Source organism: Cryptomeria japonica, chromosome 1, assembly GCF_030272615.1.
Source record: "Cryptomeria japonica chromosome 1, Sugi_1.0, whole genome shotgun sequence".
Lineage (NCBI taxonomy): Eukaryota > Viridiplantae > Streptophyta > Pinopsida > Cupressales > Cupressaceae > Cryptomeria > Cryptomeria japonica.
The window spans coordinates 498,395,779-498,410,114 of record NC_081405.1 but is presented as its reverse complement, the minus strand read 5'-3'; the positions used below and the strand labels follow the sequence as shown (position 1 = coordinate 498,410,114).

Sequence of the window (14,336 nt, the reverse complement as noted above, 5' to 3'; positions counted from 1 at the left end):
CTTCCTAACAATCAAAGGCACTGCATCTATCACTAGCAAGAGGTCAATTACTAAAGAAACTACTGCCACACTAGACAACCAACTAAAACAACTATGCCAGAAAGCAAAAAGTGGGGGTCCCCATTTGCAATGGGGCGATGAGTGAAAACGTCACAATACTAGGGATGGGATATCAATTCTTGATAGATTTTTTATTAAGAGCCCTATAATCTACACACATCCTCATAGTGCCATCTTTTTCTAACTCACTATGGAAGAAGCAAAGGGGCTAGAACTAGGTTGTATATGCCCCATCTCAAGTAACTCCCTAATTGTTTTTTCAGTTTCTTCCTTATATTTCTTTGGGTGACGATAAGGTGTGATAATGACAAGTTTTGCCCCTTCTAGTTTAATTGTATGTTCAAAACCCCTCTTGGGAGGTAGTCCTGATGGAACATCACTAAAAGATTTCTTATACTTGTCTAGAATACATTGAATATCAATGTATTGTCTTCCCTCCTTTGGATGAAGATCTATCAAGGATCATACATTGTGTCGCCCACTCTACTTGCCCATGCCTAAGAGCCCATTCCATCCTTTGTGATGACAAAAGCCTTGGAGACCCATCCAATAGGCCTTGGAGAATTACTTCTTGGCCATTGTGTTCGAAACATAGTTCCATCTTTTGAAAGTCTTGATAATATCTTCCTAAGGAATTTAGCCATTGGATGTCCAAAACCACATCCATATCTCTCATTTTCACTGCATAGAAATCTTCACTTATTTGATGTCTCCCCAAGGTGATGCTTAGTTGTTGAATTTTGCGTGCAAAAAGTAGTGAATCCATCTGCCATGACTACCTTAAATTATTCAAAATTTTCAGCTTTTAACTTCATCCTCACTACTAAACCTTATGTGTAGCACCACTATCCACTAAGACAATCAGCTTTTGTACTTGTAAAACACTACGAATTTCAAAGGGGTGATACTTGGGTGCCCCTGAAACTATGGCCAATGTACCACTTGAAAATTCTTCATCTTGTTTAATCTTCTTTCTTTTGGTTTCAAAATTTTCTTTGTCCATTTCCTCATCCATCATTGCTTCTAAGTTGTGTACTTGTCCCCGTTTTGAACATTGATGACTTGATTTCCATTTTTCCTTACAAGCATAACACAACCCTTTCTTCTTAAGCTCTCTCTTGGCTTCCTCCATTATGTTGGATTGAGGAGGCAATGTCTTTGGTTGCCAATTTCTCTTGTAAGAGGGTTGCTTACGTGGCCCTAATTGTATATTCTTGGAATAGGTCTTGTCCTTAGTTGTTGTAACTTCTAGCCTTAATGCCTTTTGAATTGCATCTTGTAGGGATGTAGGATCAAGAGCGCCCACCAAGCCACTGAGTCACTCCGTTAATCCCTCAATAAATTGGTATGTGAGCCTTCCCTCGATAACATTAAGCACCATGACTAAAATTCTTTGGAATTCTGCCACATAATCCTCCGCCGAACCTTGTTACTTTAATCGTGTCAACTCTTTGAAATGTCTTTCAAGATGCCTCTAATCAAATTAATCTATAAGTTTGTGTAAATTTGTCACATGCTACCACATTTTGATGCCCTTGTGAAGCAATTCCATGGTGTCACTAATCATGTGCAATTCCCTCTAAGTGTAGAATGGCAAATTTAATAGCATCTTCTTCCATCATGGGGCTAAGAGAAAAAAATGTGTCAAGTTTTTGGATCCATGCTCACGCAATGACCTTCCCTAATCGATCAAAATTGGGAAGAGTCATCTTACTCACTCTTTGTTGGGCTGCCTTTTGTCTCTCCTTGAGGTATTTCTTGTCCCTACATCATAACATTCTCTAAATGGAATGTCTTCTAAGGTCAGGGTCTATTCTTCAAATACTTCTACGCATTCATCAACACCATTTGCTACAATATCAGGTTATTCTTCTTCTCTTGGCTACTCTTCTCTAGGTAAGAATGTAGGCCTACTTAATCTAGGTAATGATCTTAGTGGGGTTCTATTATTCTCAGAATGGTTGGAATTAATAGCTCTTCCCTTGATTTGGTTAGGCCTAAGAGTATTGTTCATGTTTTGAAGTGTTTGGAGAGGCAATTGTGTTGTATATTCATGTTTCTCCATAAAAGCCCTTAATTCTTTTCCTAGAGAAAACTTATGATCGCCCATTTTATTACCTTTAATCAGGTTGCTACTTGCCTCTAGTTTCCTCTTTTCTCTTTCCAAGGCCCATTGAATTGCATGTACTTCCCTTTGATCTGCAAGTTGGCAGGATCAAAGCTCTGAGACCAATTGTAATGATCCCTATTGGGATATTCTTGGTTTTACAGCTACAAACAGTATTAATCACTAAAAACTGATATTAGTGATATTAAGTATCAATAGGGGTTCATCCCACAGTGTATTGGTTAGCATTGTTAATGGTGCCACCAAGGTTCAAATCCCACTGGGCTACTATGAGCGCAGGCTTGCCTTCACTGTCCTAGTGGGCTCACAATTTTGAATTGTTGTTGTGTTAATGCCACTGCCAGGGTGATCTCCGTTTCACCAATCAAAAAAAAATATTGTATCAATAATTTATGATATATTCAAATCAATACATCAAAGCATCATTTAATATTTAGAATTTTAGATCAATAAATCATAAAATCACTAATATTTGGGTCATAGCATAATCCTCATAGAAAAATAGATCATGAATTTATTGGAAATGCTTGCAAACCGACAATTTCCAAGGCTAGTCATCCTTGACTTGCCAAGAGCATGGAAGTTGGGTCGCCCTTCCACCCTTCATTCCACCTTGGAGGTTAGTTGTCCTTGATTAAGGCCAAGAGCATGTAAGGCTGGCCGTCCTTCCACCTCTGATTCAACTTGATAAGAGCATGAAAGGGGGGCCATCCCTCGTGAACTCGGAAGGCTGACCATCCTTCCTATTTGCAAGACACTTAACAAATTCAAAACTGATTTCTCAAGGAGATTTAATAGACTATTTCTAACTAAATACCTCTTGATGAATTAACAGATTTATTCTCAAATGGCTGCAATAACTCAATTCTGAAATATATTAATTGCTGCTCTAACTTTTTATTCTAATAATTCCTCAATTGGTTCTCAACTGATTTCTGAATCGATGATCAACTGATACCTTTTTGGATGAATTGTTCTCCCTTTTATTCATTCAAATAGGAGGGAGGTACACCCTTTCACATCGCAAGGGATGCATCCCTTCACATTCAAATGCTGCTTTGTTTATTGTTAGTTAAAAGAAACCGCAGATATCTTTAATCCTGGTCGGCATCCTTAATCCTGGGCCGGACCTTTACATGGAAACACATTACAACGCCTGGGTTGTATATTTGGAATCCTCTTGAAAAGTTAGGCAATTTAGAAAAAAAACACCATGTTTCGAGTCCATATGCACATGTTATGACTTTCAAAAGACTTAAGGTTAAAGAAGGCCGATGAAGTGGCAAATTCATCATGGGAAGAGGTGAATGATTATAAGAAGTGACAAATTCAAGTTCACCATGGCATTTTTGGACTAGAAAATTCCTTCTACATGAGCATAGTTTCGCATTCCAAAATGCATTTTTTCAAATTCCTCTTCCTTCATGATAGTCCCTTCAACTTCCAAAAAGGCTTGGGATTCTATGAATATCCCATGTACCCCATGGAAACATCCCCTACATTTTTGGACCCATACTCTAAAAGGGGCATTCAAAGATGCGAAAGTGAGTTAGATATGACCCCACTCCATATCCGATTTCTAGCAAAAATCAGAAATGTTTCCAAAAAGGCTAAATTTGAGGAGACAACAAGGGATAGTTAGTCATCTCCAAGATGATCGAGGGATATCCTTCCCCTACAACCCAACCAGCATAAAAAGCAATTTTTTTAAAAAAACATAAAATTGTGAAAAAAAAAGGATGGGGTTTTGTTCCGGCCTTATAAAACAGCTAAAAGGAAGAATCAAACTTATTTGCACAATGTATTTTTTATTTCAAAATTTCAAATGTTTAGGGAACATTTTTTGTTCGTTTTTGTTTTATGTTTGCACTTGCAGCTATGTTTTAAATTTTCAACCAAAAATACTAGTAGTGAGGGTGACGAGGTTCAAATTCAACAAAGAGGTTGTAGAAGAACTATTGTAGGTTCTTCTAAGTGGGAGTATTGCGGGGACTATGAGTTCAAATAAGCTATTTAAATTCCCTTTTGACTTCCTCAAAACTCATGCAAAAGGCCCATTTAATTTTAAAACGTCTTTTACAATTTGCAACAGCCATAAACAAAGACAAGAAAAAGAAAATTGGGGTATGTTAGTTGCGCAACATTTACTATAAGGGCAGTAACATAAGGGTTTACTCACAACTTTTGTGCATAATTGGACAAGGGCTAAAAGATTGGGAAAAAATAACCCTAGCTGAGAAGGCCAAGGTGACTAAGTTGTACATGAAGGGTGAGGCAAGAAATAACAGAATGCCAATAAAAGCATGTAAACTATTATGTCACTGCCTACCCAAAGCATAGATGTGAAAGTCAAAAGGGGTAGGGTTCTACCAAGGGAAAGAAAGGGCTACTAGTGCTGCAAGGATGTTTGATATTAAATCACCAGAAGTTAAGTCTTCTATTGCTAAATTTTCTTTCACCATGCCATATCATTTCATGTGGCATGTTCTCCTTATTTTAAAACAAATGCTCAAAGATGCAATTGTTGTTGGTTCCTCATTTGTGCCCCCTAAAGAGCATAAGCTACCCACCACACCCTTTGATAGAGAGTATTCTAAGATGAGTGCAATGATAAGGAAATGAAGCAAACTTGGATAAAGAATGGCTACTCCATCATCATCAACGGTTAGATAGATATTAAATATTGGCTACTTATTAATATCATCGTCACATATTCAACTAGCTCTTCTTTTCTTAAATTTATTTACCATTTAGGGAAGACAAAGGATGCAAACTCCCAGTTTTAGATTTTGAAGGATGCCACAAAAGAGGTTAGGCCCTCTAGTATTGTACAAGTGGTGACCATTCAACCCATGTATGCAAGTTAGTTGGCTTAATGGTAGAAGGTGCTTACAAGATCCTTTTTTAACTGCCATGTTGTATTCATGCATTGAAAGACATTAAAATTAATTTCGAAACATAGATTGGTTGAAGGTATTAGTGGCGGAAGTTAGAGACATACAAATGAAAATTTGCAACTATCAAACTTCACTTGCTTTGTTCAAGACTTTTTTGAAAAAGGAATTCCTCAAGCCTATGGATACTTGTTGGTTAACGGATTTATCACCTAACTCTATATTCTCACGCCCACAAAGGTGACAAATGTAACCACAGTTGAACCAGTCTAAATAAACTAATTACTCACTGATTCTCTGCTTATTTTACAAGGTGGCAGCTACCTTCGGATGATATTCAGTGAATAGAAATTAACTGAAATGCTTTTAACCAGAAAGCGAATAAGGAAAGAGCTTTTAACTAGAAAGCTTTGAAAAGGCATGCATGAATTACAAATACTTTTTTTAGAATTTCCAAGATTTTGAAACAACTAGGTCGCTACAAAATACCATTCAAAGACAATATTTTTGCAGCAATAGAAAACTAAAACCATTCACCATCTCAAATATAGATGCATCCACTAATAACCATTCAAAAGAACAGAAAGCATTCACACACCATAATTCAAAGATTACGAATATCTGAAGCCACCAGCAAATTTTCTATATTCAAAACAGTAAAACAGAAATATACTTAAAGAAGTTTGTTCTTAAGAGTAAAACAAAGTTTGCCCAAAAAGATCCTTCAAGATCAACTAATCTACTTATTTATAACTACTAACCCCTGTCTTTTCCGTTTTCAAGAAACGGTTACCAAAGTAACGATCTTGAAAGCGACCGTTTCAAAACAGAAATTCTATAGAGCAACATCAAAATATAGACCGTTTCACAAAAAATAGGACTATAAAGTCATTGGACTCAGGATCCAGCATCAAGCATCGAATTTTGCTCTACAATCCGTCTAACGATTTCATCTGCCTTCTCTTCTTCTTCAATTAACGTCAACGGGATATCTTCAAATTCTTCCTCATCAAAAACAATAGCTCGGAAAAAGTCAGACAGGTCCAAAAGAATATGTCCCTGCAATGTCTCAACATCTGGTTGTACCACAGGACCTTTCTTAGCTTGGAGCACCATTTTATCAAAGTTAATTATTCAGGTTCCTTCCTGCTGCGAGCTCGCCCTGTAAGTGTTGTTCGTAATTTTCAGCTTGTTCTGCAATCTTATCAAATATGGTGGCGGTCTTCCTATATTCGCTGAAATCAGTTTGTGCTTTCCATGCAAAAGACCGTAACTGTCGGACTATATCCTCCTGCTCTTTCTCCGGCCAATTCAAATTTGGGTTGTGAAACGGCAGCTCACCGTCATGAGGCAAAACCATTCTGATACATGCAAAATCATGACAATTTCCTCCTTCAGCTATCTTTAATGTTCTCTGCAAAAATATGGCATCATCAAAACATAGTAACGCCTTTTTCGTATCCTTGGTTGTTTAATGGCCATTAATGATGGTACTTCGGAAATCTTCCCTTGATTTATTCCTTGGAAGCAGTACATGACGTGGCAATGGACGAGGCAGAGAGGAGAAAGGCAAGAAGCCGTTACTCTTACCAGTCTGACAGACTCATTTAATTCTAGCGGCACCCAAGCATGACCTACATTTACCATAACTCATGTTGTCACCCCGACAAGATACTGAAATAGCTTGAAATTACATCACTGGAATGTCCTTACTTGGAATCAAAGATGTCCCTTAAAATCTCAGGGAAGCTCAACATTAATCACAACACGAGGGATGCCGGAAAGTCGGGAGCTCGGGCAAGCTTACAGCCATCAAACTCTTTCGAAAGCAACCGCAAGTCCAACTTCCTAAGGGAGTCGACTTTATGCAGACTTCCCTAAGTTGGTCAAGTGATCGGGCGGTTCTAAAGGCTAAGAATCCCACGACAGAGGTTAAGAAACTCGAACAAGCCACGACAAGGGAGGGAAAGGAGAAGAGTCAATAAGGATTTACTCCCTACCGAAGTTTAAAAATTTATGGGTAGCAATAATAGATATGATTGCTACTTTATTTTGTTAGAGAGGGTGCTTAAGGTGCAGTAGCCTCTACAATTAATGATGGTTAATCTAGAGGGGCAAATGATTAGAGGTGAGCACGACTGAAGGAAAAAGTAGGAAACAAATTATCCTTGACAATTATTAGTTGTCCACAGCGAGGTGAGAAAGTGCTGATTTTATTATTAAATTATTAAATTGTTGATTTATTGATGTTTTGAACTTGTACATTATTTTCATTCTTTGTAATAGCATTCACTCTGTCATTTGAGTCTTAATCTTTTTTTGAGATTTTAATGTTTGTAACTTGTTTGCCGATATGTTTACTCCATCTCACTTGTTATGTGGGTCATAAGATAGGCTGATACAAACTCTCCTAGCCTTGGAAATATTTATGAGACAATTGAGAGCATGCTTGGGCAAATGAAGCAATCCATTCATAGTAGGGGTCCTAATTTGAGATTTTATGAGGAGCATATTAAGCCCATTGTAATGCAATGGTGGAACACTATGAATACCCTGCTTCATATGGTAATCTATGCTCTATATCTCAAATGGTATAATGCAAGGCCTAGAAGAGTGCTCCCATCTCATGGTGAAGAGGTGAAAGAAGGGCTCATTAAGGCCCTTCAAAAGATGCATCCTAATGAGGAGTCTACTTTACTTTGAATATAGTGGTTGGCCTTTGTCAATCTTCGCAGTCCAACATTCAACAAACCAAAGACAAGGACAAATGGAGCTACATTAGCTCAAATTGAACCTATTGAATAATGGATGTGGCATAGCAAGGATGACCCAAAGTTGAGGATACTTGTCACTTGCCTCATTTCAAAGGTTACCAATTACTCTATTGTAAAGAGGAACTAGTCCACAAATTGATTCATCTAGTTAATCAAGAGAAATTGGCTTACCTCTTAACGAATGGAGAAGTTGGGTTGTGTGTAGTACCTTGCAACTTCAGGATCAATAGACTCTTAGATATAGTTAAAGTCCAACTAGATGTTAGTATGTTGATCCCAAACATGGCACAAAAGTTGATGAGGAAACACAAGAAGTGTAGGCTGGGGTTCCATTGGATGAATCACACCCTCGTAGTATTAGTGACTCAAATCTAGACTCCAATTTTGGTGTAGTGTTAGTGAATGCTGATAAAATGAAGTGGCAGATTTTTTATATTTTCATCATTTTGTAGTTCGAATTTGCAGCCTTTGGACATTTTGTTGTAATTTTTATATAATATACATGCACATTGACAATGAAAGCAATTAAATTTTATTAATTTGTTTGTCTACTCTCATGTGAAATCTCAATCCAATTCTAATGTTATGTAGTACGGTTCTATAAAGTAAATAAATGCTTTATCATGTTCTCATATGAATATTTGAAATTCCTATAATTTTTTATTTTCCTTACATTATTAATAGCCATCCCTCATCGTCTTCATCCCAGAAACTTGGTGTAACATAGGAATATATCCTTTTCCTTCCAATTGTTTTTTTTTATTATACTCTTTCATTGCCAAGAAAAAACTCACTTTTCCCCCCCATTTGACCTTTTTTCTCTAGTAGAACAACCATCAAACAAGCTAATTTCTAAAGTTTCTTACTCATTTGCATCATTTTGATATTGCCAAATCGCCAATTATTCTAACAAGCTCCTAGCTAAAGAATTCAAATCTCATTAAAAGATATTCAGTTTTTAGAAGCCAAAAAGACTTCTTCCTTTGAGGTCCATTCAACAATTTAATGAGTTTGGACCAAGTTCTCAATTGTCCAATCGCCCGCCTTATTGCACTGCATTAACAGAGTCTCAAATAAAGCACCAAATCAAGTAGTTGCTCAAAGAGGGGAAGGTACAACTCAATAAATACTTCTTGAGTTTTTCCCTCTTTAGTGGTGCCAAAGAAAGAACATAATGAGTGCAATTAGTCACAAAACATAATCCCCTAGACAAGCTTCGAGACCATAAAACACCTTTAATTGTGTGTTTGTTGACCTTCATAGCAGGAGCAAGTTGAGTTTGACATTCATCAGTTTTCACTTTGCAGTCAATCTAAACTTTCAAATCAGAAGCTTAGATTGAAGGTTTCTCATTTTATCTTTTAGCCATTTCGTAGCAATTTTAGGCTACCACGCACTATTATTTCAGATCATGACTTGTACTTCCTGAAGGAGTCTTGATGATCATTGTGGAAACTTTTTGGTTGTCTCTCACATTTCTCCTGTCCTTTTCATTTTTAGAGTGTTGCCCCTACAGAGGTTTTATATTGCACATTAGTCCATGCTCTCTGCATTTACCATCAGCAATATAAGAATTGGAACTATCTTCATGTTATTCAGCATAGCTATTAACTGAGCTACCCATGTTGCTACAAGGCATTCTCCTTTTGAAGTCTCATATCAGATTCTAGTTGCTCTTCCAACTTTAGAATACCCCACTAGCAAAAAACTATTGGAAAAAATTCTTCCTTCAAGTGAATGTTTTCAACCTTCATACCAGATTTTAGAGCACTCTCCAATCAAATTCAAGACACTTCACAATCCTCATTGAATACTTCATCTTTTTCCAAGTTGATGATCATGCTTAGATTGAGTTGGATAAATAAAACTACTTCACCAGATGATATACATCACACATGGGCCTTGAACTATTCTCCAAGAAACCAAGCTCAATGAGTTCTGCTAGATCTTTGAGCTTAACTCTGGCACCTTTGAAGTTTTCAATGTGTTTCATCTCAAGTTGTACAAGGCATTTCACTTGTAGGAGGATGCTTCCATCACTCATCCTAAGGCTATCATTTCAAATTTTGAACAAATGTTGGCTAAGGATACTTTTCTTGATGTTCAGACTCGGACCAATTGGAAGAAGCAAACCATTATTCACCTTGGTCGAGTCTAGTAACATGAACTAAGAGGTTCTTTCAGAACACTTTAATGAAACACTTTCATTATCTAACGTAGAAGTTGGGGAGAAGTTTCTCTTGGTAGGGAGTAATTGATGAGATTCAATCTTGTACATAGGACTGAGTTTAGTATTCAGCTTTTTAGCTCGTCTGTGTTTGTCTTTGCTGTATGTAAATTTTCTCTCTTACCTTTCTGTTGAGGGCTTTGAGTTTTTCATTGTGCATAAGCACTAAAATCTAAGCAATTGCTTGAATTGATCTGTCGTGCTCCAATAAATGAATTGGATATTCTGACAACCACCAATCATCTCTTTGAAACTTCTACCTCTAATCATGTTTAAGACAAGAATTCTTATCATTTCTCTGGATTTCAACCTTGAGGATGCCTCTCTATCGTTTGTCAGTATTGTTGTCAAAGCAAGGTGATTATTCTTGGATTTCTCCATTGGCTAAAAGGCTTGTTTAGCTCATTATGAGAAAATGGACTTGGCTCCTGCAATTATTTGTCGAGTTCAAATTGTAGAAGACATGCTAAACACTTTTAAGGGACAATGACAAATGACTTGTTGAAAAATATGTGGCGGCATTTCTACAAACATTCGAAGAAAGTAAAACCCAAAATCAAATCATTTTACTCTCAAATATAAATCCACAGGGAAGGGATCTTCAATAGGGTAGTACGTGTTTTCTGATTTATTATGGTCTCTCCCAAGTTCCCAACAAAGGAATCACCACTGCAGAACATGAAACTAGTACCCAAGCAGACTGTTTATTAGAAAAAAATTAAAAATTGGGCACAAAGCATACATCCACACCATCAGCACCTAGTGAGATACTCTGTCTCATGACACAAGGTTTAAACATGTTTTTACTTGATACCAACAAGATTTCTTGTAAAACTGGACTTCCATATTTCCTACGTTTGATTTTTAATGACTAGATCTTTCCAATTTCAATCTGATGATAGGCAGAGAAAGTAAACACTTTTCTCCTTCACAGAAGATGTCTAGTTATTAGAAATGAATCACAAATAGTCCCAAAATCACTTATCATAACCGACTGACGACGGATTGAGAAGCAATAGATGTGTTATTAAAAATGAACCACAGGTAATCCGTAAATCCATTCTCACTAGCATTTTAAGGCCTGGAAAAAAACTGAAACAACATTTATTCGTGGATTCAACGCGATGGAATGAACAGTCTGGAAAACTGGATATACTGAATGTGCAATGTGGACCAGCAGAAAATGCATAGAGAAGAGAATCGGAGTTGTAAACTACCTGGTGCAAAGTAAAATTGCTCACAACTCAAGGAGGGATCAAAAGAAATCTTCATCCAACAACTGCATGCAGCTAACATCCAAATAAACATGCATTCACAAGGAACTCCCAAATCAAAATCGTTCTTCGATAGATTAGAAAAAACGAGCCCAATTTATGAATTTGAACAGAAAGCCCGTGTATCAATGATTTGATTAGACACAGACGTGGTCGGCGAGAAAGCAAATATCATAAATGCTTTAAGTGGTAAAGCGGGTTGCATGCTGCATTCATTATTTGTCCGACTTCATAACGCTACAACCACCAACCCATAAAGGACTGGCGGGGTTGGTTATTGTCAGCGAAGTATCTGTTTTCGATTATGACTGTATTTGTGGGTTCGCTTCAATAGAAAAGTTGTCACAGTGCCAGGATTATGCCTTTTTCTATAAGGAAACGGTCACATGCAAGTTTTAGAATGGATTATTATTATAAGATAATTTGGAGTTTAATTTAGAAAAAAATATATAAATTAGAAGATTTTAATAATGTTTATAAGATTAAGCAGTTTATGAGATTAATAGATAATTTTAAGATAGTTTTAAAAGAAAAAAAAAATTTAATTTTGAATCAAGGTTAAAAAATCAAGATTGTAGTTTATTAAGTTTAATTTTTTTTAAATAATGTTTTCTTTATATTTAATATATATGTCATTATAGATGGAGCATTCCATAATGAGGTGTCTTTAGTCAACATCTTCTTAAAATAGGCATATTTCATTTATCATTCTTTCTTACTAATTGTCTATCTATAAGTCTTATATCTTAAATAATATAATATAGTCTTCTTAACACTTTTGCTTTCCCCTTAATTTATGTTCTTATGTGTACATTTTCTTCATGTTTCCATATGAGATTGGACTTTTGACATATACGTTTTCTTTTGACCAATCTTTAATTTACTTTGTTCACATGAGAACCCTTATTATTTTGCTTTTATATTTTTAATAGTTTTTTAAAATTCGATTAGAAATTTTTCCAATCAATTTCATAATATTTTTGTTACATAAAATTATAAAAATATAAGATAAAAAATTAATATTATATTTTGTTTTAAATTTCATGAAACCTCCTAATTATCAAAACTCTTAAAAATTTCAACACCCCTTACTAAAAAATTTTAAATAAACTCTTCATAAAGCCACAATCTAAACTTAATTTTTCACCACTAACAAATTTTCACTAATAAATCATTAAATAAAATCACCACCACAGCTCTATTTCTATAATTAAAAAAAAATCAAACACAATATTAAATTTTTAAATTAATATTTTTTTTTCTAATAAAACCTAATTTCCATCTCTAAAACTTCAAACATATCATCAGTTCAAACACTCATATTTCCAAAACTGGTATTAGACCACGTGCACATACACTTCCTAACTATTGTTATTAATTACGTTGACGGGCTCGTGTGGTATTCTTGAAGCGTTTGATGTCTATTTCCGAAGCCTAAATTGTTTTTCTGTTGTTGACAAATAAAATTCGTCGTCACACGGCATAGGTTGTGTTTCATTGTTTATATTGATTAACTTTGAAGAAAATAGGTTAGAATTACTAAATAACCTTTTGCATCCTTTCATGGTAGGGCCGAATGATGAAAGAAAAGGGATCAAAAGTCCTCCCGTTCCTCAAGTTTCCCACTTTGAAAACTTTACAAGTGAAATGAAATGAAAGGAAAGATGCTAATAACGTCAATAAGATCAAGCAGCCTAAAGGGACCAAGAACCACAATTATAAGTTATCTTCAAATTTCTTTTGACGTCAAATCTCCTACCATGAATCTTGACCAAGAAGCTAGATATTTTGGTGATCTTTGCTTCCTCATATAGCTAACATAGGCTACCAACTTTTAGGTTGTTTTCATACTAAGTAAGAATATCCTTTTAAGCTATGCACTCTATGATAAAGTGTCATCTCATCTCAACCATCACCTTACTATAGAAAGCAAGTTGTCTCTTCCCAAACTTCCTTAGCTACAGTCCATTTGTCAATCTTGCACCTAAGATGATCTGATCTAGTACTCGACTACAAAATTAAAAACCTTGTTTTTCCCTTAATAGCCACTCCTAAATATGTTTTTTCATTGTGTTCTCCAGTTGGGTAAGCCTTCTTCCACCCGATTTGCTTTTTTCACAAGGCAAATACTGAATCTTTTTGCCTCATATTTTTTTGTTTCCACATTGGCATTAGGACACTCATGCAAATCAATGTCTCACATATTCAACCATTTGTTGTTCTGCTTCATTCATGTTTTCCTCCTACAACATAATTCCTCCTCCCCAAACATTTTGAGCCAGTGATGGTTATCCATGTTTTCAACCTTCTTTAGATAGTTTAATAATTGGGAGTTACCATTAATGCCTCCAACTATAAAGTTCTTACTTCAACCAAAAGAATCTCATAAGGGATCATGCTTTTGACTTTGACACTTCTTGCAATTAGATACTTTTGGATTCTTTCTAGAACTATATCTATTTGTGATTTGACATGTTGCTTCCCCATACTTCACACATATAAAGGGAAGTTACCATGGCCAACAAATCAAAAAGGATTTTCTTGGTTTTCCGATCCCAAAGTTTAGCTTTCCTATACTTGTTTTAGAGTAAAAAAGAAGCTTTTTCATCCTACTTGTGTCATTTTTGCTCTACAAGTCTCCCAATGTGGTGAAAATCAATCCCAAGGTATTTCAAAAAGAATTTTTTCTTATTTATCTTTCCTTTATAGTGAAAAAGCCATGACTTTGGTCTTGTGGTGTTCACTTACATCCCAACCTCATATATGATCCATCATGCTCCCAAAAACATTTCCAAGAAGATAATTTGCCATAATAGTGTGATAGATGAATTATTTATTGACATCTCTGATTTTATAGAGAGGGATGATGACACTAGTCGTCCACTCAACTAGAAAGCCATCATGAGTGATGTCATTGAACATTCTTTCGATGTGGGGCGTAAGGGTCTCAACTCCCCATTTTAAAAACTTAACCTACAA

The 14,336-nt window shown here is 35.8% G+C and overlaps 1 protein-coding gene across 4 annotated transcripts in view; it reads right to left on the bottom strand.

Moving 5' to 3' along the window:
• The window catches only part of LOC131073516 (receptor-like serine/threonine-protein kinase At1g78530), an 89,252-nt gene extending 77,607 nt beyond the window's left edge, over nt 1-11,645 (bottom strand). For 2 of the 4 annotated variants that reach the window (XR_009112893.2, XM_058009958.2), the window contains exon 1: nt 11,301-11,645. The gene's annotated coding sequence lies outside the window, so the exon portion shown is untranslated. The remainder of the gene's footprint in view (nt 1-11,300) is intronic. The other 2 variants (XM_058009957.2, XM_058009960.2) reach the window with 2 other exon arrangements.
• Nucleotides 11,646-14,336: the final 2,691 nt, after the last annotated feature.